The sequence below is a fragment of the Mesoplodon densirostris genome, chromosome 9 (genome assembly GCF_025265405.1).
Source record: "Mesoplodon densirostris isolate mMesDen1 chromosome 9, mMesDen1 primary haplotype, whole genome shotgun sequence".
Taxonomy (NCBI): Eukaryota; Metazoa; Chordata; class Mammalia; order Artiodactyla; family Ziphiidae; genus Mesoplodon; species Mesoplodon densirostris.
This window is the reverse complement of record NC_082669.1, coordinates 94,562,913-94,588,763: the sequence shown is the minus strand read 5'-3', so window position 1 is coordinate 94,588,763 and position 25,851 is coordinate 94,562,913. Positions and strand designations below refer to the sequence as shown.

General features: G+C 39.1%; 1 protein-coding gene across 1 annotated transcript in view; it reads right to left on the bottom strand.

Moving 5' to 3' along the window:
* Window positions 1-25,851, bottom strand: part of EXOC4 (exocyst complex component 4) — an 828,650-nt gene that overhangs the window by 569,362 nt on the left and 233,437 nt on the right. The gene's annotated exons all lie outside the window — the stretch shown is intronic.

The window sequence follows — 25,851 nt, the reverse complement described above, 5'->3', positions numbered from 1 at the left end:
GTTCAGCCACTGAATATCTAGAAGAAATTTATTGGAGAAAGATTGAATAATAAGTAATAACAGAGGAACAAAATAAATTGCTGTGTTTCTAAAACATATTCCAAGCAAACATTTATAATAGATGCTCTGCATAGCAAATAGGCCACTAAAGAATCAGGCATTTCAGGTTCTTGCATTTTCAGATTTTTTGTTCTTCCACTTCTCTGAATTTTCCATTGCCTTAATAGCAATCTCAGAATTAAAATCAAAAGACAATTTTTTTTTACATATAATTTCACACTTTCCCACCCCCGCTTTGCTGTCAAGTATCTGACCCTGGTTTGATAATCTCATTTCCTGAGAATCAAAAAGCTGGAAATTTAAGCTTCCTAGAGTGTTAATTGCAGCCCTGCTCCATTGCTAATCAAAAAATTGGATGTTTTGCATGAAAATGCTTCTCTAATTAATTCTCAGTCATAAATAGCCCTGGTTTTAATAACCCCTCCTTGATTGGATAGCCTTTGAAGAGACAGTGCAGCTAATCCGCTAAACTAGAAAAAACACACGCAGAGGAAATGATAAGTGGGCTTACAAGGTATGAACCAGATGATTGCATTAATACTGTCAAACCAAAAAAGTGAGTCTCCTTTCCAGGCCTTTCATGCCTCACCCTGCACCCCAAGTACCATAAACCATGAAACTACGAATCATCAGCAAAGGCAACTGCAAAGAGGTCAGACACCAAAAGTCAAATCTTTTCACCTTCCTTCCATAAAACAGCTATTCCTATCATTTGTGTAAAACAGGTTTCCCTTGACATTTTTTTCCCTAGAAACTGGAGATCCAGCGACGTCCACTTGTCACGTTGCCTATTTTAATCAGCCAGCGTTTTTGCTCCCACCTTTCCCTCTGCTTCTGACTGACAATATATTATCATACATCTCAAAGAGGTGCTGAACTGAATTTTCATTATCCCAAATGTCAAGATGCGTTTTTGTCAGTGGAGAACACAGCTGGTCTACACCAGCAGCCCTCTGAGTAATTCAAATGGAACAAGTCACCTATACTTAACTTCATTTTCCCTAGACCAGGTCTTGCATTCTGCAAGTTTTAATTTACAGCTTGTCAGTTTAAGATACCATTTGCTGCCATGGCGGCACGCAAAGAAAAACAGAAAGTCTTAATTAGCAGCACTTTGCATTAGTCCTATGATTACTAATAAGGCAACAACTGGGAATTTTTAGCTTCAGAGCATGACTTATTTAGCACTCACTCACTCCTGTTTAATAATATTACACAAACGTTCAGAAGATGCTGGAACTATATAGATACACAATAATCAGTACTTTTAGTAAGCACTGTTTTTAACATATGAATGAATATAAATATACATGGCTCTACAGTTGACTTGTAAAATAGTTATGTCTATTTTCTCTATACTTAAAAATACCATAGAGGTAAATATTTTAAAAGTTATTTCAAAAGAAATTGGGCTTCCCTGGTGGCACAGTGGTTGAGAATCTGCCTGCTAATGCAGGGGACACGGGTTCGAGCCCTGGTCTGGGAGGATCCCACATGCCGTGAAGCAACCAGCCCCGTGAGCCACAACTACTGAGCCTGCGCGTCTGGAGCCTGTGCTCCGCAACAGGAGAGGCCCACACACCGCAATGAAGAGTGGCCCCCACTTGCCACAACTAGAGAAAGCCCTCGCACAGAAACGAAGATGCAACACAGCAAAAAAAATAATCAATTAATTAATAAACTCCTACCCCCAACATCTTAAAAAAATAAAGTAAAATAACAGAACAACAGGTCTGGACTAGTTATTAACAAGAGAAAAAAGATTTGAGATGGATTCTAATTTGAATTTAGAATGTTCAAATCCACAGCTACACAATACATCAATAAGCTATTGCATTAAAAATCTACAAGCCACCACAATAAAACACCATTATACACTCATTTGAAAGTCTGAAATTAAAAAGACTGACAAATCCAAGGTTGGCATACACTGCTGGTAGGAATATAAAATGCCATACTCACTTTAGAAAACTGGCATTTTCTTAAAAAGTTAAACACACACCTACCATATGATCTAGCAATCCCACGCTCAAGTATTCCCAAGAGAACTGAAAATATACATCTCACACAAAGACTTATCCATGAAAGTTTAGAGCAGCATTATTTGCAACAAACCAAAACTGGAAACAACTGAAACATACATCAACAGCTGGAAGAATAAATAATGTGATATACCCATACCTACTGTGTATATCCGTACCACAGAGTACTACTCAGCAATAAAAAGGCACAAACTACTGATATATGCAACAATATGAATGACAAAGTTATTATACTGAATGAAAGAAGCCAGGCACAAAATGGTATGATTCCATTCATGTAAAATACAGAAATTGCAAGCTAATCTCTTGACATAAATCATTTCAGTAGCTGCCTGAGGCTGGGAATTGAGGGAGAAACAGACTACAAAAGGTCACAAAGAAAATTTGAGTGATGAAAATGTCCCGTATCTGTGTACACACCCATCAAAACTCATCAAGTTGTTCATTTTAAATGAATGTAGCTTACTGTACGTAAATTATCTCAATAAAGTAGAGAAAGGCACAAGCCATTTCAAATGCAAGTTATTTTGCAAACTTTATATAATGAAACTCTATTAACTGTTCATCTTTATCATTTATTGGTTTTGCAACTTTGTTCAGGTTAATTAACTTCTATAAGCTGCGGTTTCTTAGCCATAAAAAATTAGAAAACAAGGCCTACTTGACAAAATGATTATGAGAATCAAGTGATAATTATGTATATACTTAAAAATGCCATCTAGGGCTTCCCTGATGGCACAGTGGTTGAAGAGTCCACCTGCCGATGCAGGGGACACGGGTTCATACCCCAGTCCGGCAAGATCCCACATGCCGTGGAGCAGCTGGGCCCGTGAGCCATGGCCACTGAGCCTGTGCGTCTGGAGCCTGTGCTCCGCAACGGGAGAGGCTGTGACAGTGAGAGGCCCGCGTACCAGGAAAAAAAAAAAAAAAAAAAAGCCACCTCAATAACTTCACTCTCTTCTCTCAAATAATATTAGTGTCCCTTATCTCCCTTCTTAATATAATCTATGATATATTTGCTCATCTCTCAAGTACTATTAACATACTGGACAAAGCTCTAAACTTGGAGAGAAAAGACCTAAGCTTCTGTCTAGTTCACCATTTGGTTAATGTGTAACATTGAACTTCTTTTCATTTTTAAAAAGCCTGAATAATTATTGGGAACTTACTATATGCCGGACACTGGACTAGAAACTTGGTATGTAAGGTAAACACAACTGACAAGGTTCCTGCCTGTGTGGAACTTTAAAATAAGTAAGTACACATTTCAAACAAACAATAACGAGTAATTAGCTGAATAACTATAAGCGTGCCATGTGCTACAAATAAGGAACCTAACCTTGTCCAGGAAAATTTAAACAAACAAAACAAAACAAGCTTCCTGAAGGAAATAATAGCTAAGAAGATGAAAGAAGATACTCCATGCAAAATTTTTTGGAATACTGATTTACACATGGTAAATATTTTTATAAAGCAAAGAAGTACCTTAAAGATGACAACTATTTATCAAGGAGAAGGAGAAGATAGGGGCAAACCAATTCCAAGGAAGGAGGCCTCAAGGCCTGAATGAGCTTGGCAAGTTCTGAGAAGTCCAGTAGAAGGTCATGAGAAGTCCAACAAGAAGGCCATGGTGAGGAAGAGGGGACAAGAAGAGGCTGTGTGTAACTGGTGATCAACTCATACATATTAAGGACATGGGGTTTAGCACAAGGGACATAAGAAATCACTGAATACTTTTAAATCACTCTGGTTCCAGTATAGCCAGTGGTTTGGAAGAATTTAAGGCAGAGGCAGTAACAACCAAGAGGTGATCACAGTTAGAACCTGGGTAAGGCAAGAGCCATTTATCAAAACAGTAGATGGGTTTGTCACAGTAGATGGGTTTAGGAGGCATTATCAGTAGGGTCTGGTCACAAACTGTGTAGTACAAAGGTGGAAGACAAGAATGACTTCTGAGTTTAGCAACTGGTAAGTCAACAACGCCATTTAATGAAATCAGGTACCCTGAAAGAAGAGCAGGCCTGGGGGTGATGGGGAGAAGGGGAGATCATGAGTTTGATTTGGACATGTTCAGTGTCTGGTGCACGGGAGACAGCCCAGAGAGGGAACAGGTTCTGTACAGCTTGCCTTAGAGGGTTATCATGATGATGTTTTTTATTGTACATATAAAGTATTATAAAATTTTTTTAACCTCATCTCATACTGTGAAGTCTACAGAAACGTATTAGACCTCCATCCTTTCTCAAAGTCCCTCTCAGCTTCTAAGTCACAGAGACCTGGAGGGGCAGGGAATAATTGCGAGACTGACAGCTCAAGTAAATTTGGGGCCAGAAGAAAAAAGGTGGTTCTTTTCCTAGTTTACAGTAAGGGAACTAGTTTAGCAACTTCCATCCATTTGTCTAAGGGAATGTTTGGAAGTCTAAAAGGAAGAATCTTGAAGTATCAAGACTGGGTAGTATATTAATTTTCTATTGATTTCTATTAATTTTCTATTGACAACTTACCACAAATTTAGCAGTTTAAAACAACAACCATTGATCAGCTCACAATTTCTGTGAGTTAGGAGTCCAGGCATGGGTTAGCTGGGTCCTGTGCTCAGGGTCTCACTAGGCTGAATACTAGGTGCTAGCCAGGGTTGCACACTTATCTGAGGCTTGGGGTCTTCTTCCGAGCTCATTCAGTTTGTTGGCAGAATCCAGTTCTTCGTGGCTGTAGGATTGAAGTCCTCGTTTTCCTGCTGTCTGTTGGACAGGGGTCACTCTCAGCTCCTAGAAACCACCTCAGGTCCTTCACATGGCCCCCTCTTCTCACAAGAATTACTTCTTCAAGGCTAGGGTCTGTACTGCATCTTGTCTCTTTTAAAGACTCACTTGATTAAGTCAGGCCCACCAAGGGTAATCTCCCTTTTGATTAACTCAAAGATAAATCATTAGGAACTTTAATCCTATCTGCAAAATCCCATTACAGGTGCAGTATGATGTAACCTAATCATGGGAATGATACTCTCTCATTTTCACAGATCTGGCCCACACACAAGAGGAGGAATTCTAAAGGTCACGGGTCATTGGGGTCAACTTAGAGTTCTGCCTGCCACCAGTGAGAGTATCAGTAAGATACATGTAATAAAGATGTAATTCAAAATAGAAAGCCACTGACCAAAGAAAAGAAAAAAAAAAGGCAAAGAGAGGAGATATCTTTATATTCCATCAAGTGATGGCAGGTTAATAGGTGATTTCTAACAATAAAGGCCACCCAAGAATTCTGGGTAAGACCATATATACACCATCAGGACTTCCTAGGAAGAACACAGGGTCACATTACTATGAAAAGCTGTAGTACTATAAATCAGTGAATCGGGAAATAGCCTGTAAACTGAATACTCATATCCAGAAGTAGGGAGACCTGAGAGATTTTTTTTGTTTTTTTTTTAATAAAGTAGACTACACATCCACCAGAAAAGAGAAAACTTAACAGGCTGATAAAATCACATTAGTGAGAATGTAGAATAATGAAATTCTCATAGAATTTCTCATTAATTTCTGTAACTGTAAAACGCCTGTTAGTATCTTCTAAAGGTAAACACGTGCTTAGCTCATGAACCAGCAATTCCACTCCTATATTAATTCCCAAATGAGTGCATATGTACAAAATTCTTCATAGCATAGTTATGTATCATAGCCCCAAAGTGGAAATGACAAATGTCTATTAACAGGGGGAATGAATAATTTGCCCTACAATCATACAATGGAATATATAGCAATAAAAATAAACTATACCTTCAATAACACGTCTGAATCTCCAGACACTATGTTGAGCAAAAGAAGCCAGATACGTAAGACATAGTATGATTCTATTTGTACAGAGTTAAATAGGCAAGACTAAGTGACAGCATTACTATGAGAATTATCGTTACCTTGAGGTGGGTGAGGCTGACTGGGAAATGACATGAGAAAATCTGTTCGGTGCTGGTTACACGATTTATATATATATATATGCAACATTTTAGATGTATATTCAAGATAAGCACACTTCACACTTCATTGTAGGTATATTCTACCTCAATACAAAGTAAAATAACACGGCAATAATACAGAAAATAAGGTAGAAAAAAAGGAAGAACAGAAAGGATTCAGTTCCTAGGCTCATATGTTAGAGAAAATTTCTATTTATATAATTTATATCATTACTTCTAAAAACATTTAAGGCAGTGACAAATTTCAAAGTGTAAAATAAAACAATTATGGCTAAAGATGAAGCAAACAGCATCTAAAATTGAGTTAATTATTCCCCTTGGGGCATTATATTTGCCTAAAATTGTCCTAGAAGTGAACGTTAAAAAAAAGAACCATACTGACTGATTCGGGGATAACAAAGGATTTCAATTCCTTAGGAAATAAGACCAAATTCTGTATCTATTCTGAGGAAACTACATCTACTAAGTTAATCGGAGTAAACAGTTTTGAAATGATCGGAGTCAACAGCTCAAATTAGATGCTAAAAGAATTTCTGTAGCAAAAGATCTTCTCTTGAAAAATTTTTTTAAATGACTCATGAAATATTTAAGAGTTCGAATTATTGATTCCAACAGATTCCAGAAAGAGCCACAGAATCTACAAAGGGTAGATGATCATAAATGAGTGAATGGTTTGTCCCGTCCACAGCCTCGCTTTGACCAGTCCTCTTTCTGTAGCCACTCTGTGGAGAATAACGTCCACACACAGTTCATTGCTCACCTTCCAGGCTAAGTCAAAAGTTCCCCTTTCAGATTAGCTGTAATTGTTTTTGTTTTCTTACTTCATTTCAGTCATACATCGTTTGTTGTTTTTAAGAATTTATGTTGTTTTCAATAGATCATTTCAATTTATTTCCCTTTATGGTACTAATTTGAGCTCTCTGCTACCTCTAGGATTTTTTAGGTTAAAAGTTAGAGTATAACTTCTTTTATTTTTCATTTTCACAAGTAGCAAGGAAATGATTTAAAACTGGAGGAAAGAGGAAGGCAAAACAACAAGGTATATAAAACATTGCCAAATGCTCAGATGTAGTTAATTCATAAACAGAAGTCGTGTCCATTCCACTTTAGCCTCCTCCTTTTTTTTTTTTGCCATAAACTAATCATTCTGAATTATTTGTGTAGTAAAGTTCAGAGTTAGTGTGACAAGATCAAAATAACTTTGAAGAGAAATGGCTACTTTCATTATTGCCATGAATATTTATCTCTGGGGAGGATATAAATGGGAAGAACAGATCACTACAGAGTCACTAAGTGCGGCCCTTGTGGTTAGAGATATATGTAAATTCCACCCAGACCACTGCAGTGGATGCCATTTAACACTGTAAGATTGGGAGGGTCACTGAAGTAAACATGGTTTCTCAACCCTCTGACTAAAAGGCCTTTTGTCAAAGAAAACAGAAAAGAAGCAAAAGAGTTTCTAAGGACCATTATAGGAGATGCTACTTAAATTTACTTGTCCATTAGCGTGCTTATTCATTAATTTTAAAAGAATTTACTGAGTGTCTCCTATGTGTGAAGAACGATGCTAAGTGCTGGGGGTGGGGGATGGGGGGGCAGTCACACATAAATTAACATTTATTCAGTACTTAGTATGTTCTAAACACTTTACACATATTAACTCATTTCATCCTCACTATGGCCCTAAGAGATAGGTATATTATATTCACAGTTTATAGAAAATGAAACTGACACACAGAAGGGTTAATTTGCCCAGTCACCCAGATAGGAAACCTGGCTGCAGAGACCACACCCGGAACTACTAAGTAGTCCTCAGACCCAGAACAGAGAGTGACTGATTGGCTGAGACTCAAGAATCTAGAGCTTTGGACAGAATGAAGGTCAGAGAGAACACTGAGCTTCTCTTTACAATTGAGAAAACTGGTAAAGTGACTTGTACAAAATCAAAAAGCAAGTTATTATGAAAGATGGATGGTAGCTTGATTTTAATAATAATAAAAATACAGGAGATACCTAGAAATAAAAATTAAAGAATTCATATTCTTCAGAGACTTATTAGGGCACTAAAGTTAACAGATCAGTCAAATTCTAGAAAGGAGAAAAGCAGTATTTGCAATTTAAAAATAGAAAGAGGAGGAGGGAGGGGAAAAAACTCTTAACTCCAATACTCTGCACTTAGGAAGGGGAATGGTAATGCGTAATCGAACATTGCGGAATGCCCTAATCATGAGGGAGTTGATAATAGATTAATTCAATAAGTTAGTTTAGCTAATGTTAGATTATATAGATCTAAACAAAACTAGAAGAGAAACATGAAAATATATACTTTAAAAAGCTACCCTCGCCGCTAACACTCCATAAAAACTACTTCTCTTCTTGTATTTCCTATCTTAAATAACATCATGATCTACCCAAGTCACCAGATTGGAAAACTGGGAACCAAGCCTATCTCTTGCTCAATCTCCACACAGAATGAGTCATCGTGTCCAACTGACTCTACCTCAAAATTAGCTTTTGGATCTATTCCCACCTCTCCATCCTCACTGCTATTACCCTCCTAAAAAGCTGGCATATGGGCTTCCCTGGTGGCGCAGTGGTTGAGAGTCCGCCTGCCGATGTAGGGGACACGGCTTTGTGCCCCGGTCAGGGAAGATCCCACATGCCGCGGAGCGGCTGGGCCCGTGAGCCACGGCCGCTGGGCCTGCGCATCCGGAGCCTGTGCTCCGCAACGGGAGAGGCCACAACAGTGAGAGGCCTGCGTACCGCAGAAAAAAAAAAAAAAAAAGCTGGCATACTCTCCTATAAGTTTTCACCTGAAACAACAATACAATTTGCCTTCTTGTCTCCAACCTCACTGCATTGATTCTCCTCTGCAAGGCACCAGAATACTTTTACTAAAATACAGATTTGATTATGTGATTCTCCTGCTTTAAATCCTTAGAGGATTCCTTAACATTCACAGGACAGAAACCATGCCTTCTTGCTGTTATACCAGGTCCCCTGAGATCTGCCCACCCATCTCCCTTGACTGGGTCCAATATTTCCTCAAGGCAATACCTACAGTTAGTTCCCTGGAGCTCTCACACAGCTGTGTGTTTTACATCCTCTCCCTACTTGCAGTGAGTGCCCTTCCCCTGGTCAGTATGGTTAACTCATCTTTCCAATTTCAATATAATGATTCCTCCTTTGCAACAGCTTCTATGACTCCCTCGGGAATGTTTTCTCTTCCATGCTCCCCCAGGTACTTCTAACATTTATGAAAACTGTCTCTGTTTGCATGTCTTGCCTTCCATGGCACCTAGAACTCTCCCATATGTAAATGTTCCAGGAGCAGTGCCTAGAATATGGTTGGCCTAGAAATGTTGATTGTATGTTGTCAACTCCAATACATCAATTACAAGAACCTTAAGAGGCAGGGGAAGTATCGCTACTTTCACTACAGCAGCTGAGTAACCTGGGGCTCAGAAAGGTAAAGTGACTTGCCTAGTAAAAGCAAGATGAGTTAATAGGTACTCCTCCCACTAAACCACAAAGCTCCCCTAGCTACTCAAAGCACGAACAGCTGCACCAATGTTCCACATATGAACCTCACTAACCAACTAAACAGGGATATGTAAACGAGTTAACTGGTGCTGAAATCAGGCATTAATGTGCAAACAAACAGGGACTTATTTGAGCTAAGTGGGCATGAATATGCAAATGAACTGGCTGCACTTCAGTAGATGTCATCACAATTCTAGGAATGAACATCCTATATTATGACTATTACAGTATTCATGTAGCATTCATACAGACTATCATAAATTACTGTAATACGGGATTTTCAAGTTTAAAACTGTGGTGAAGCCAAAAGTAACTTGATGCGTATTTTCATCCACACCACAGTTACAAGCTGGAAATCCAATGTGAGCACACAGAACTCTGCCATCTCCATACAGAAGCAAGCTGCCATTTGCAGCCTAAGCTGAACAAGGGACTTTGGAATTAGGTTGGGCTGGTCCTTCGCGATCCAGACACTGCCAATATCTCAAGTTGAAGCTACCACGTACAGCCTGATTTTGATACTGCTATCATAGTTGCATTTAAAACAGTTATTTTTCCTATAGGATTTTTAATAATAAACTGGCAAGGCTATACTGCTTGAACACTGCTCAGAAAATCCAGTGTGTGATTATATGTAGCTTTTGCTCTAGTATAATCATCTTTTATATTTCTATCATCGCCAATACACCACTGGTTCCTATCAATTCTTCATCTCTTAGCTGTTATGATGCACAATGGCCAAAGCCATTCACAACAACTTTGGTGTCCTTTCTGTCATCTCTGGTTCCCAAAAGTAACAAATTATAATCAGTAGAGATCAGTATACATGAACTGATTTCCTTAATTAACAGAAAAAGTTACATCCAATTCATGTTATGAAACAAGAAAAGCCTATACTCTCTCACTTCCATGCATTTATCCCTCCATGCCCACTGCCTGAAATGCCCACCCCTTCTTTCTTTATCTGGAAAGCTTCCTTTCATCCCTTATAAGCAGCTCAAACCTTAAATACTTATGAAAACCTCCCTGCCTTTCCCAGAACTTGTACACACATCTCAGTTACATATATATACAACTCCATCATAGCACATATCACAGGGCTGTGATCACTTACTTGTATGCTGAATTAATTAGAACATAAGTAGGGCTGCAAGTAATAAGAGAATCAAACTACTAGTGACTTAAACAAGACAGTTTCTTCCTCTCTCACAGAGAAGTCTGGGATGGGATGGTGGCTCTGGTCATCAGAGTGTGACACTCCATGGTCCCAGAAACCCAAGCTCCCTGTATCCCACTGCTCTACCATCCCTACAGTTCGGCCTCACCTGTGCGGTCTAAGATGACTCGCCACCATGCTTCGTTCACACTGTGTGTATGAACACCTTCACACAGCACACAGGTACCGGGCTGGGAGAGAAGGAGAGCCTTCCCTTTAAATGTAAGACCTGAAGTTATGCATATCACTTTCACTCACATTCTACTGGTTAGAATTATGTGTCCATGGCTGGCTGCAAGGAAAGCTTAGATATGTTTATATTTTGGGGTGGCCATGTGTCCGGCTAAAAACCAGGGGCTCTGTTAATATAGAACAAATGCTGGGAGACAAGTGCCAGGTTCTCTGTGACACATTCATGGTCCCTTTCTATTCTTCTGACTTTCAAATGCAAAAATCAAAACTTGGTTCTGTTCATTACTGTATCCTAAAGGCCAAGTGAAGTGTCCAGTATGAATACATGTGATAAATCTGTACCGATTCAATAAACAACCAGAATTCCTAAAAAAATACAGGAAAGAAAAGTAGAATAGCTGTTGACCTCGCTCAAGGCTAGGTTCTGACACCCAGATGGAGGATGAGGGAGAGGAAGGTGTGGGTCAGTGGGGAGGGAGCCCTCCTGACCCTGAGGTTATCTTCTCATGAACTCCTTAAGGTACAGGACTAGTTCAGTAATCATTCACAGCTTCGGCAGGGACACAGAGTGTCAGTGGAATGCTGCAGGCCCAAGAACCAAGCCAGAGGTCACAGAAAACTCCAAATTTGGTTTAGACTTCTAAACAGGGGCATTACACTACATATATGGTTTTGTCTCTGGACACTTAGAGGCCCTTTTAAAAATTATTATATTTCTACTTTTAATGAAATGTATTATATATATGAGTATCTATGACATTTGTATGGTTTTAAAAATAATAAAACAAGCAATACCATTTCCATCACTTAGCTTAAGAAACACAACACAACCATTATCCCCTTCAAGCCCCATGTGCTCCTCTCTTTGATCATATCCTCCTGCATCCTCTCTGGAGGAGATCCCTTGCCTGAGTTTTATATTTATGCCCCCATCTTACCTTTCTCACATTTTCATCATATAAGGAAGTATGCCGCAAGAAGATACTATTCAGTTCTGACTGCTTCTGATCTTCATGTAGATGGAACTAGACTATATATATTCCTATGTGATTGCTTTGGAGACTCAACCAAGCTAATATATAGCAGAGTTCATTCATTTTCACTGTTATAAAGTATTCAGCCATGTGGAATCATGGCTATACTGATTTATAATTCCTTTTTCCTGTCTATGGCATTTGAGTTGTTTCCAGTTTTCTGTTATTCAAACAATGCTGCTATGAGCATACTTGTCCGTAGGTTTTGCCTTTCACATCTGAGTTCTAACCCATCAAAAATTTATTTTCCTAATGATATGAGGTTCAAATCTAATGTCTTTTTTTTCTTTATGGATAATCAATTGTCTTAACACCCATTATTGATTAGTCTGTCCTATCCCTACAAATCTGTAATGTCATCTCTCTCCCGATATCAAGTTTTCCATTGCGTAGAAGTCTGCTTCTGGGAGTCTGTAGTTTTGTAATGGTGCCTTGGTGCCACACAGAGGAAGGGGAAAGGAGCAAATGGAAGGGGGGGGGGCATCTAAGCAGGTGGGGCTCTGAGCCACCAACCCCACTTAGTCAAACCATTTGAATTATGAAATAAGACTTAAACAGAAGACAGGTCCTATGATTGAAAAATGAGTTTAAAAGCACTAGATTATGAGTTCTAAAGCACATTCTACCATTAAAATCTATTTTTTCATTTTCTAGACATCATACTATGTGCATGTTTACATCAATTACTTCTGAATTTTGGTAACAGATCACTTTAGATAAGGTAATCTCTAACTATTAGCCTTCCTGAAGGACCCAACCTTCATTGTGAAAATGTAAAATTACCTTATGAATCGTGTCTTACTGGGACAATGATAAATCTGTTATGTAGCATTCTCACTAGTTTCTAATAATTACTTTCCTCACTATATACTATAAATGTTTGTGGTCTTCTCTATCTTCTAAAGGAGCTCAGGTCAGAATTATTAGTTGCATCATATAAACTACTAAGGTTGCCAAAATATAACTTCTTATGGTCCTAGAGAAAGTCTAAGAAAATAAGGAATAATAGCAAAGCTATCATCTTCACATTATTAAAAAATTAATGTGAACCAAATGATGAAAAATATAAGAGAACCTAACATTCAAAATTCTCTGTTACATCATGTTAGAAGTTTCTGGTGTTTTTTCATACTTTGGTTTAAAAAAAACCTTTTAATTGAAGTATAATATAGATAGACATGCATACGTATCACTTTTAAAACTCAAATATGTATCTCATTTAGCAGCATTCCCTCTTCTCCCCTATCTCTGTATGGATGAATGAATAAATGGGTAGAACAAAAGTTTTTTAAAAATAAGATGATATATCATCAACTAGTTCTGCACAATGACCAAGGGTCATTTCTCAAGAGTGAGGCTCTTAGACTTTACTAAATAAGGCTGTGTGATGGCCACTTTGTACTCTCATGATCCATTTTCTCATGACCTTCCACATGGTTCAGCTACCAGTGGTCTGTCCACTGGGTAGAAAGGATGTTTTATGAACTAGACTTATTCAGAAAATAAATCCATTTTATATAAACTAAATCCACAAAAGAACATTTTAAAATAAAATAAACATCTATCTGGCATAGATTAAGACTAAGGGCTGGTATGCTCAATAACAATTGCGGCATAGGAACACTTTTATTTCCTATATGATTTGAAATAACGCATTTGCCTGCTCATGACCTGAGGAAACTATATTTATTACTTACTACTTCTTAGGAAAAGATAAAGAAATTAGCACTTATGAAAATTGTATTATAATTTCATATTAAGACATATCTTACATATAAATTATGATCTGTCTTTTAAAAAGCAAGAATATAAATATACAAAAGGAGGGGGAATCAATTTTCATACACTATTTTACAACCTAAAACAGAAGAGATAACTAAGAGATTAAGGTTATTTTGAAACAATTATGTGCAATTTTAACCAAAAAAAAGTACTTTTTTCCCCATGTCGCTTGCATATTGTTACTCAGTTATTAACAAAGTCATTAAGCAAGATTTTAAAGACTACAAAGAATTTTCTAATCAAATTTCACGAATATAAAGCTTTACAAGTGCTTCTTATATATAAGGCTGTGGAACAAAAGGGTGGTATGTGTGAAAAACTGCTGTACCTCACTTCAGCCAAAATGTCCCTGAAAATGTGTGCATAAGTGAAATCTTGCTTTAAATGCTCCATTATAGAACAGCTTGCTACTTAGGAGACTCCTATACTAAATCCTCCTATAATAAATTCTTCTGTAAAAAGGATAATCAACTCATGCTTAATCTATTTCAAATATTGCCTTACCTCAGGGCAAGGCACCTCCAAGGAGATTAATTACATACGATACTATTAAGTATTCACAACCCCAGTTACCAACAACCCAATAAGAGAGAAAAACTCAGAAAATTCAGGTCAGGTCAGTATAAGAGCCCAGTTTTCCCTGATGTCAGTACTTCCATATTTACTATGTAAAGCAAATCCTCTTAGAAAAGTCAATTCTCAAGTGGTTGTAGCTTTACAGACTATTTCAAGTGGTTGGAGCTTTACAGACTATTTCAATGTCAGGGCCATAGAAATGCCACTCATTTAACTAATTGGGATAAAAATGACACTCTTAAAGGTAATATGATTGAGTACAAACAGAAGTACTAAGTAGCCCCAAGACAGAGAAGAAACTTTAGTCAAAACTGAGTATACCTTTCTACTTGGATTGGTGACAATTAATGTACTCTACCTATTAGTGAGTTTGATCACCTTTAAAAATGAGCAAAGGGCTTCCCTGGTGGTGCAGTGGATGGGAGTCCGCCTGCCGATACAGAGGACACGGGTTCGTGCCCCAGTCCGGGAAGATCCCACATGCCACGGAGCGGATGGGCCCGTGAACCATGGTCGCTGAGCCTGCGCGTCCGGAGCCTGTGCTCCGCAACGGGAGAGGCCACAACAGTGAGAGGCCTGTGTACCGCAAAAAAAAAAAAAAAATGAGCAAAGACAAAGTACAGAACTCCTAGTCTGTTTATTAAAGCTCCTGCTAGTGTTTCTCAAATAAGTAGGCTTGCACATGCAAATAAGGAGATATGGAGGAAAGAGGCCTCCTTCATCATATATTTTCGAAGTGCCTAATTCAAGCCAAGTATTGTCCTAGGCACTGGAACACATTAGTGAGTAAGGCTTGCATTCTGTGTAGAATATTAACAAGTTGACAAGATGTACATATTCTTTTAAGTATTATGAGGAAAATAAAAAACATGCTGAGGTTAAGAATGATAAGATGTGGGGCGGGGAGATAGGATGCTGGAAGAGATCAGGAAACAATCATGAGATTTGGGCAGGAGACCTAGATCTGCAAGTCATCTGCACCTGGCCCCAAGCAAAGCTTGGTTTTGGCTGAGATCATCAGGGGAGAGTGTACAGAGGGAACACAGGAAAGCTTTCAGGACCAAACCAGGAGACACTCCAAGGAGCCCTTGAGAAGGCTCAGAAAGAACATGAGAAAGAGAAAAGGAAAACAGTTGCTGAACGAGCAAGTGAGATGAACACAGAAAAGCAAACACTGAGTCTGCCAAGATGGAGGTCACCGGTGACCTTGAGGTGAGCCGACCCAGAGAAACAGTGAGAGTGAATGGGAGGAGAAAATGAGAGATAAAGAGAGGGATGCAGCTCTCCTCATTCCACAATGATAAACTTTTTTTAAAGCACCATTTTAATTTCAATCAATTATAGCTATTCTAATTTTTCCAGAGTTTTGATATCTAATTTTACAATCACAATATCCCCTCCTAAAAGAGTCAGAACTGATAACAGCTCTATTTTTCAAATGAGAAACCGAGGCACAGGGGATTAACCAAAGAACCTGTTTTGGTCATGGGCAGCAGTAAGTATTTTGACTTTTTTTTTTCCAACCCTCATGACACCATGTGTTCATCAGTTACCATATTCTCCTGAAGAATCACACATTAAAACTCAGACACTAGACTGCCACTACCTCTTGCGAGAGCACCGGAATCACAACTAACTGCTGAACAATCATTGACAGGAAGACACTGGAACTAATGACCAAAAAAGATACCCCACATCCAAAGACAAAGGAGAAGCCACAATGAGATGGTAGCAGGGGCACAATCACAAAAAAATCAAATCCCATAACTGCTGGGTGGGTGACCCACAAACGGGGGAACACATACCACAGAAGTCCACCCACTAGAGTGAAGGTTCTGAGCCCCACGTCAGGCTTCCCAACCGGGGGTCTGGCAACAGGAGGAGGAATTTCTAGAGAATCAGATTCTGAGGCTAGTGGGATATGACTGCAGGATTTTGACAGGACCGGGGGAAACAGAGACTCCACTCTTGGAGGGCACACACAATGCAGTGTGCACATCGGCACCTAGGGGAAGGAGCACTGACCCCATAGGCAACTGAACCAGACCTACCTGCCAGTGTTGGAGGGTCTCCTGGAGAGGCGGAGGGTGGCTCTGTCTCACCATGAGAACAAGATCACTGGCAGCAGAAGTTCTGGGAAGTACTCCTTGCCGTGAGCCCTCCCAGAGTCTGCCATTAGCCCCACCAGAGAGCCCGGGTGGGCTCAAGTGTTGGGTCGCCTCAGACCAAACAACCAATAGGGAGGGAAGCAAGCCCCATCCATCAGCAGACAAGCAGATTAAAGTTTTACTAAGCTCTGCCCAAAAGAGCTACAGCCAGCTCTACCCACCACCAGTCCCTCCCATAAGGACACTTACACAAGCCTCTTAGATAACATCATCCACCAGAGGGCAGACAGCAGAAGCAAGAAGAATTACAATCCTGCAGCCTGTGGAATGAAAACCACATTCACAGAAAGATAGACAAGATGAAAAGGCAGAGGACTATGTACCAGATGAAGGAACAAGATAAAACCCCAGAAAAACAACTAAATGAAGTGGAGATAGGTAACCTTCCAGAAAAAGAACTCAGAATAATGACAGAGAAGATGATCCAGAACCTCGGAAAAAGAATAGAGGCAAAGATCGAGAAGATGCAAGAAGTGTTTAACAAAGACCTAGAAGAATTAAAGAACAAACAAACAGAGATGAACATACAATAACTGAAATGAAAACAACACTAGAAGGAATCAATAGCAGAATAACTGAGGCAGAACAACGGATAAGTGACCTGGAAGACAGAATGGTGGAATTCATTGCCGTGGAACAGAATGAAAAAAAAAGAATAAAAAGAAATGAAGACAGCCTAAGAGACCTCTGGGACAACAATTAAACGCACCAACATTCACATTATAAGTGTCCCAGAAGGAGAAGAGAGAGAGAAAGGACCCAAGAAAACATTTGAAGAGATTATAGTCGAAAACTTCCCTAACATGGGAGAGGAAATAGCCACCCAAGTCCAGAAAGTGCAGAGAGTCCCAGGCAGGATAAACCCAAGGAGGAACACGCCGAGACACACAGTAATCAATTTGACAAAAATAAAAGACAAAGAAAAATTATTAAAAGCAACCAGGGAAAACGACAAATAGCATATAAGGGAACTCTCATAAGGTTAACAGCTGATTTCTCAGCAGAAACTCTACAAGCCAGAAGGGAGTGGCATGATATACTTAAAGTGATGAAAGGAAAGAACCTACAACCAAGATTACTCTAGCCGGCAAGTATCTCATTCAGGTTCGATGGAGAAATCAACAGCTTTACAGACAAGCAAAAGCTAAGAGAATTCACCACCACCAAACCAGCTCTACAACAAATGCTACAGGAACTGCTCTAAGTGGGAAACATAAGAGAAGAAAAGAACCTACAAAAACAAACCCAAAACAATTAACAATATGGTAATAGGAACATACATAACGATAATTGCCTTAAACATGAATGGATTAAATGCTCCAACCAAAAGACACAGGCTTGCTGAATGGATACAAAAACAAGACCCATATGTATGCTGTCTACAACAATCCCACTTCAGACCTAGGGACACATACAGACTGAAAGTGAGGGGATGGAAAAAGATATTCCATGCAAATGGAAATCAAAAGAAAGCTGGAGTAGCAATACTAATATCAGATAAAAGAGACTTTAAAATAAAGAATGTTACAAGAGACGAGGAAAGACACTACATAATGATCAAGGGATAAATCCAAAAGAAGATAAAACAATTATAAATATATATGCACCCAACATAGGAGCACCTCAATACATAAGGAAACTGCTAACAGCTTAAAAGAGGAAATCGACAGTAACACAATAATAGTGGGGGGCTTTAACACCTCACTTACACCAATGGACAGATCATCCAAACAGAAAATTAATAAGGAAACAGAACTTTAAATGACACAATACACCAGATAGATTTAACTGATATTGATAGGACATTCCATCCAAAAACAGCAGGAAGATCACATCTTGGGTCACATCAAGCCTCACTAAATTTAAGAAAACTGAAATAATATCAAGCATCTTTTCTGACCACAACACTATGAGATTAGAAATCAATTACAGGGAAAACAATGTAAAAAAACACAACAACTTGGAGGCTAAACAATACATTAAATAACCAAGAGATCACTGAAGAAATCATAGAGGAAATCAAAAATACCTACAGACAAACGACAATGAAAACACGATGATCCAAAACCTATGGGATGCAGGAAAAGCAGTTCTAAGAGGGAAGTTTATAGCTATACAAGCCTACCTCAAGAATCAAAAAAAAATCTCAAATAAACAATCTAACCTTACACCTGAAGGAACTAGAGAAAGAAGAACAAACAAAACCCAAAGTTAGCAGAAGAAAAGAAATCATAAAGATCAGAGCAGAAATAAATGAAATAGAAACAAAGTAAACAATAGCAAAGATCAATAAAACTAAAAGCTGGTTCTTTGAGAAGATAAACAAAATTGATAAACCATTTCATCAAGAAAAAGGTGAGAAGACTCAAATCAATAAAATTAGAAATGAAAAAGGAGAAGTTACAACAGACACCACAGAAATACAAAGCATCCTAAGAGACTACTACAAGCAACTCTATGCCAATAAAATGGACAACCTGGAAGAAATGGACAAATTCTTAGAAAGGTAGAATGTTCCAAGACTGAACCAGGAAGAAACAGAAAACATGAACACACCAATCACAAGTTATGAAATTCACACTGTGATTAAAAATCTTCCAACAAACAAAAGGCCAGGACCAGATGGCTTCACAGGTGAATTCTATCAAACATTTAGAGAAGAGCTAACACCCATCCTTATCGAACTCATCCAAAAATTGCAAAGGAAGAGACAATCCCAAACTCATTCCATGAGGCCACCATCACCTTGATACCAAAACCAGACAAAGAGACTACACAAAAAGAAAATTACAGACCAATGTCACTGATGAATATAGATGCAAAAATCCTCAACAAAACACTAGCAAACAGAACCCAACAGCACATTAAAAGGATCAGGGCTTCCCTGGTGGCGCAGTGGTTGGGAGTCCACCTGCCGATGCAGGGGACACGGGTTCGTGCCCCGGTCCGGGAAGATCCCACATGCCGCAGAGCGGCTGGGCCTGTGAGCCATGGCCGCTGAGCCTGCACGTCCAGAGCCTGTGCTCCGCAACAGCAGAGGCCACAACAGTGAGAGGCCCGCGTACCGCAAAAAAAAAAAAAAAAAGGATCATACACCATGATCAAGTGGGATTTATCCCAGGGATGAAAGGAGTCTTCAATATACACAAATCAATCAATGTGATACACCATATTAACAAATTGAAGAATAAAAACCATATGATCATCTCAATAGATGTAGAAAAAGCTTTTGACAAAATTCAACACCCATTAATGATGAAAACTCTCCAGAAAGTGGGCACAGAGGGAACCTACCTCAACATAATAAAGGCCATATACGACAAACCCACAGCAAACATCATTCTCACTGGTGAAAAACTGAAACCATTTCCTCTAAGATCAGGAAAAAGACAAGGATGTCCACTCTCACCAGTATTATTCAACATAGTTTTGGAAGTCCTAGCCACGGCAATCAGAAAAGAAAAAGAAATAAAAGGAATACAAACTGGAAAAGAAAAAGTAAAACTGTCACTATTTGCAGATGACATGATACTACACATAGAGAATCCTAAAGATGCCACCAGAAAACTACTAGAGCTAATCAATGAATTTGGTAAAGTTGCAGGATACAAAATTAATGCACAGAAATCTCTTGCACTCCCATACACTAATGATGAAAAATCTGAAGGAGAAATTAAGGAAACACTCCCATTTACCATTGCAACAAAAAGAAAAAAATACCTAGGAATAAACCTACCTAGGGAGACAAAAGACCTGTATGCAGAAAACTAAGATACTGATGAAAGAAATTAAAGATGATAACAACAGATAGAGAGATATACCATGTTCTTGGATTGGAAGAATCAATATTGTGAAAATGACTATACTACCCAAAGTAATCTACAGATTCAATGCAATTCCTATCAAACTACCAATGTCATTTTTTACAGAACTAGAACCAAAAATCTTAAAATTTGTATGGAGACACAAAAGACCCCGAATAGTCAAAGCAGTCTTGAGGGAAAGAAACGGATCTGGAGGAATCAGACTCCCTGACTTCAGACTATACTACAACGGTACAGTAATCAAGACAATATGGTACTGGCAAAAAAACAGAAATATAGATCAATGGAACAGGATAGAAAGCCCAGAGATAAACCCACGCACCTATGGTCAACTAATCTATGACAAAGGAGGCAAGGATATACAATGGAGAAAAGGTAGTCTCTTCAATAAGTGGTGCTGGGAAAACTGGACAGCTACATGTAAAAGAATGAACTTAGAACACTCCCTAGCACTATACACAAAAATGAGCTCAAAATGGATTAGAGACCTAAATGTAAGACCAGACAATATAAATCACTTCAAGGAAAACATAGGAAGAACACTCTTTGACATAAATCACAGCAAGATCTTTTTTGATCCACCTCCTAGAGTAATGAAAATAAAAACAAAAATAAACAAATGGGACCTAATGAAACTTAAAACCTTTTGCAAAGCAAAGGGAACCACAAACAAGACGATAAGACAACCGTCAGAATGGGAGAAAATATTTGCAAACGAATCAACGGACAAAGGATTAATCTCTAAAACATATAAACAGCTCATGCAGCACAGCATTAAAAAACAAACAACCCAATCCAAAAATGGGCAGAAGACCTAAATAGACATTTCTCCAAAGAAGACATACAGATGGCCAAGAGGCACATAAAAAGCTACTCAACATCACTAATTATTAGAGAAATGCAAATCAAAACTATAATGAGGTATCACCTCACACTAGTTAGAATGGGCATCAACAGAAAATCTACAAACAACAAATGCTGGAGAGGGTGTGGAGAAAAGGGAACCCTCTTGCACTGTTGGTGGGAATGTAAATTGATACAGCCACTATGGAGAACAGTATGGAGGTTCCTTAGCAAACTAAAAACAGAATTACCATATGACCCAGCAATCCCACTGCTGGGCATATACCCAGAGAAAACCACAATTCAAAAAGACACATGCACCCCAATGTTCATTGAAGCACTATTTACAATAGCCAGGACATGGAAGCAACCTAAATGCCCATTGACAGACAAATGGATAAAGAAGATGTGGTACATATATACAATGGAATATTACCCAGCCATAAAAAGGAACAAAATTGGGTCATTTGTAGAGACGTGGATGGATCTAGAGAGTGTCATACAGAATGAAGTGAGTCAGAAAGAGAAAAACAAATATCGTATATTAATGCATATATGTGGAACCTAGAAAAATGGTACAGATGAACCAGTTTGCAGGTCAGAAACTGAGACACAGATGTAGAGAACAAACATATGGACACCAAGGGGGGAAAGCGGGGGTGGAATGAACTGGGAGATTGGGATTGACATATGTACACTAATATGTATAAAATAGACAACTAATAAGAACCTGCTGTATAAAAAAAATAAAATTCAAAAAAAAAAAAAAACTCAGACACTGTATTGAAGCTAAATGTTCTTTAAAATGAGTACCTTTCTAAGCTTCCACATGACTGTGTGAGCAGTACAATGAAGCAGTGGAGGGGCTCAGAACAACAGGACATCCATGATTAACGCAGACATATGCACAAGTTTGACTTCCAGCTGTTGCCCTGCACTCTTGGGAACAGCACTCCGACGTCCTCAGCCCAGCTGCCCACAGCACACAATGTAATGAACCACTTGTACCCTGACAGTTAGAGCCAACTGAGATGGGTTGATGATACCAAAGAAATCTCATTTTTTCATTCTTTTTCCCCCTTGTGTAGAACAGTTTTTAATTGCATGATGCATTAGAAATGTTGACAGGAGCTTAACTTTTGTCAGATGTGAGCCTTTTAATGTTACTTTGATGGTCTATCTTTACCACTCTCCTACCACAGAAGGAAGAGCTGACCTCACGAACCAAACCACTGGGAAGCGAAGCCTGCAGCTTCGTGGCTCTAAGAGAAGAGATGAAAATCTCCTGCCAATCTCTTATGATGTGACTGAACTATTTAACTATGCCTTTTCAGGATAAGGTGAAATGCAGATCTCACTGTGGTCCTCGGACCAGTCAGATTAATAGAATAACTGAAAAAGAATGACCGTTTTTTATGGAAAAAAGATGTGATTCCCCCCCAGCTCCTTTTTTCCTGCTGCAATATTAAAAGCATTCATCAGAGAAACTTTGGTTCCTGAATGAAACTCCATGAAACTTGCACAAAAACTGGTCAGCTGATACAGCCTCTCACCAAGCACGTGATGTGTCAGCTCAGCTCAATTATTTTTGATGATTATTATGAACATGATATGTTTGCTAGCTACTTTCTCCCCTCCAACCAGAGATAAATGCTCCTATTTTGCTCAACACTGGTACGTACAATAGCCTGTTGCTTGAAAGTTCCATATTTCAACTAACTTTTTGAAGGATGGTAAAGTTCCTAGATTATGATGATTCTTCGATTAACCATTCTCACAGAATGAAAGTCCTCTGTAACTTAGTTGGATTTTTCAATGTTTTTCAATTATATACAGCAATGTTGTCCTAGGCCAGACAGCTCAAGGGCAACATTTCTATTTAATAAAGCCATGTATAACCGCAAAGAACAAAAATGCATCTACGTATAGGCTCTACTTCGGCTTAAACGTAAAAGCTAATGCAGACCTATGAAGCTGATAATGGCTGTCAGTGGCCCCATCTCCTTTGGGGCCTCCTTCCTAACCTCTCACCTAATAAGCTGTCCACCCTACTTTAGACCTCTGCCATCCTCATTCCTTCTGTCAGTGAGTCCATCAGTATTTACTGAACATTTACTATACCAGGCACTGTACTAAGCACAGGGGATAAAACAGTATGTCCCTCATGGAGCTTATAGCTCTGTGGCAAATCCACAATACAGTGTGGAGAACGATATAAGAAAGGGAACAGTAAAGACGTGCGCACACAGCAGGGGCCACGAGCCCAGAGAGAGAGAGAGAAGGAAAGAGAGACAGAGTGTGCTTTGTCTTTTTTTTTTTTTTTTTTTGGAGGGGGTATGTTAGGGAGAGGAGACTCCAGCAGGGAGGGCTCATCACAGTGACCAACTGAAGTTGGAGAGCTGAGCAGGGTTTAGCCCAACGAGGAGACAAACAGAATGTATACGAAAGCTCTGAAGTGACAAAACTAGAGGTAACATTTGGAGAGAAGGAGGAACGCATAACATTTACTGCGTTAGGTCCTTTTCTCAGCACTTTTCATAGCTTACTCCCCTAACGTTCACAACAACCTCTTGGGGGTAGGCACTGTTTAGAGATACGCCCATTTAGAGATAAGGAGGCACGGAGCTTCTGAAGCTAGGAAATGGGGAGCTAGGTTTTAAACGTAGGCAGTACGGGCCCAGAACCCTCTGCTCTTCACTGATTGGCTGTACCGTCTGTCTCTCAAGAGGTCATGGACCATGGGTGGGGTTGGGGATGGGGCACAGCTACAGCAAAGCGCAGAGTGCTCACTCACCGTGCTCACTGGCTACTAAACAAAGAGGACTCTGGTATCTGTCATTTATCCTCGTTCAGTAACGAGGCTGGAATAAGAGTGAATGACAAGTTGCACTGCTGTCCTATTAGTTACGTGGTCTACCTTTTCAGCTCTAAGCATCAAGTGAACAGCTTTACTGCGGTGCAGGCTGTCTGCTGCAAGTCGGGGAGGCTGTGTACACGTATGTAGGGACGGGGCTGTTCTCTGTACTTCCCACTCAGTTCTGCTGTGAACCTAAAACTGCTCTAAAAAATTAAAATTTTTAATGAGTAGAAAAGGAAGTGATCAGGATTCAAGCTAAAAAAGAAGAAGAAAGGCTCTGTGTGTCCTCACGAAAGGAATTTCATATACTAGAAGCCAGGTGGAGAGAAATTTTGGAGGTAAACTTAAACTACTCCTTAGGTCAATTCTGAATTTATAAGTAGGACACTGTGCAGTCTATTTATCGCTTGTAAAAATAAAATACAGTATGTGTGTGTGTGTGTGTGTGTGTGTGTGTGTGTGTGTGTGTGTGTGAAAACCTGTGGGGTTTTGGGAAACCAGAAAAAAAATAAAAATAAGTAGGACACTGTGATGGAAGGTGGAGATATGGAAGAGCTCTCCAAACCTAGGTAATTTTCTACGCCCCCTAAGTGTCAGTTCAAGTATGATCAGTCCTACAAGAATGTGTGTTCCAAGACTATCATTTCCTTCCAAGCCTTGCCGTCCACCCTATATTGCCAGGAGGTAGTTCCCTGCAGAAGCCCAGGTCACCCTCCTCCTTCCCTCCTTGTCTGACTGACCATACAGTGGCTCACTCCTTCATCTGTTCCAAACCAAACTACGCTCTGTACTCCTACACTTCAAGACTCCAAGACACACACTTCATGTTTTCTAGAACATACAGCAATACTTTAATATTAAATAAAATGCTTGTAAGCTAATTTCCTTTTCCTTATATCCTCAAATGTATTTCTAGGCTTTTAATTCTGGTAACTTTATGTCTGAGCTGTGGAATTATTACTGTGATATAACTATGAGACAGCATAGCAGAGTCTTTGGAAAAATCTACAGGTATTTACTGATAGATTAATAATGAAGGTGAAGGCAGGAATGACGAGGCGATAGTCTTTTAACTCTAGAAAGGCTGGCTAGTTGCTTCCTGATATTCTGTTGTAGAATTATGATGAGTCTTAAAAACTAAATATTTAATTGTGGAGGCTAGTCACTACAAAATATTCCAAGTGCCTGCAATGCTTCAAAGACAGTGCAAGTGTTCCTCTCCATCCCTCATGGAGAAAGCCCATAGTTCTAAAATAATTTAAAGAATCTCTCCCCTCTCAACTCCTCTAGCAATTTTATCCATACCATCCACTTAGTTGTTACCACTGACTGCCTTATATTGTTATTGATATTCATTCCTTACTTTCATAACTGGATCTTAAGGTTTTTCTCTTTTATTTCCCTGTACTCAACAACTTCCATCCCTTCCAGTGCTTGGATGTCTTGCACTTAGCAGACCTTCACAAATCTTTCTTAACTGATCACATTTACCATGATTAGCATCCTTTTGGTCACAGGAAAAAATGTTATGAGTGTGATTTTTTTAATTTAAATAAATTTACTTATAGTTTATTTTCTTAATTATTTTCTTCTTCAGATTCCAACATTTTAGTAACCACACATGAACATCAAATATCCTGCGTATCAAAGTTATGTTGATCAGAACGTACTGTTTAAAGGCATCCTTCTTCCCTTAAATAACAACAGAGGCTGCATCTGTACTTTTCCAAATCTCAAGTAC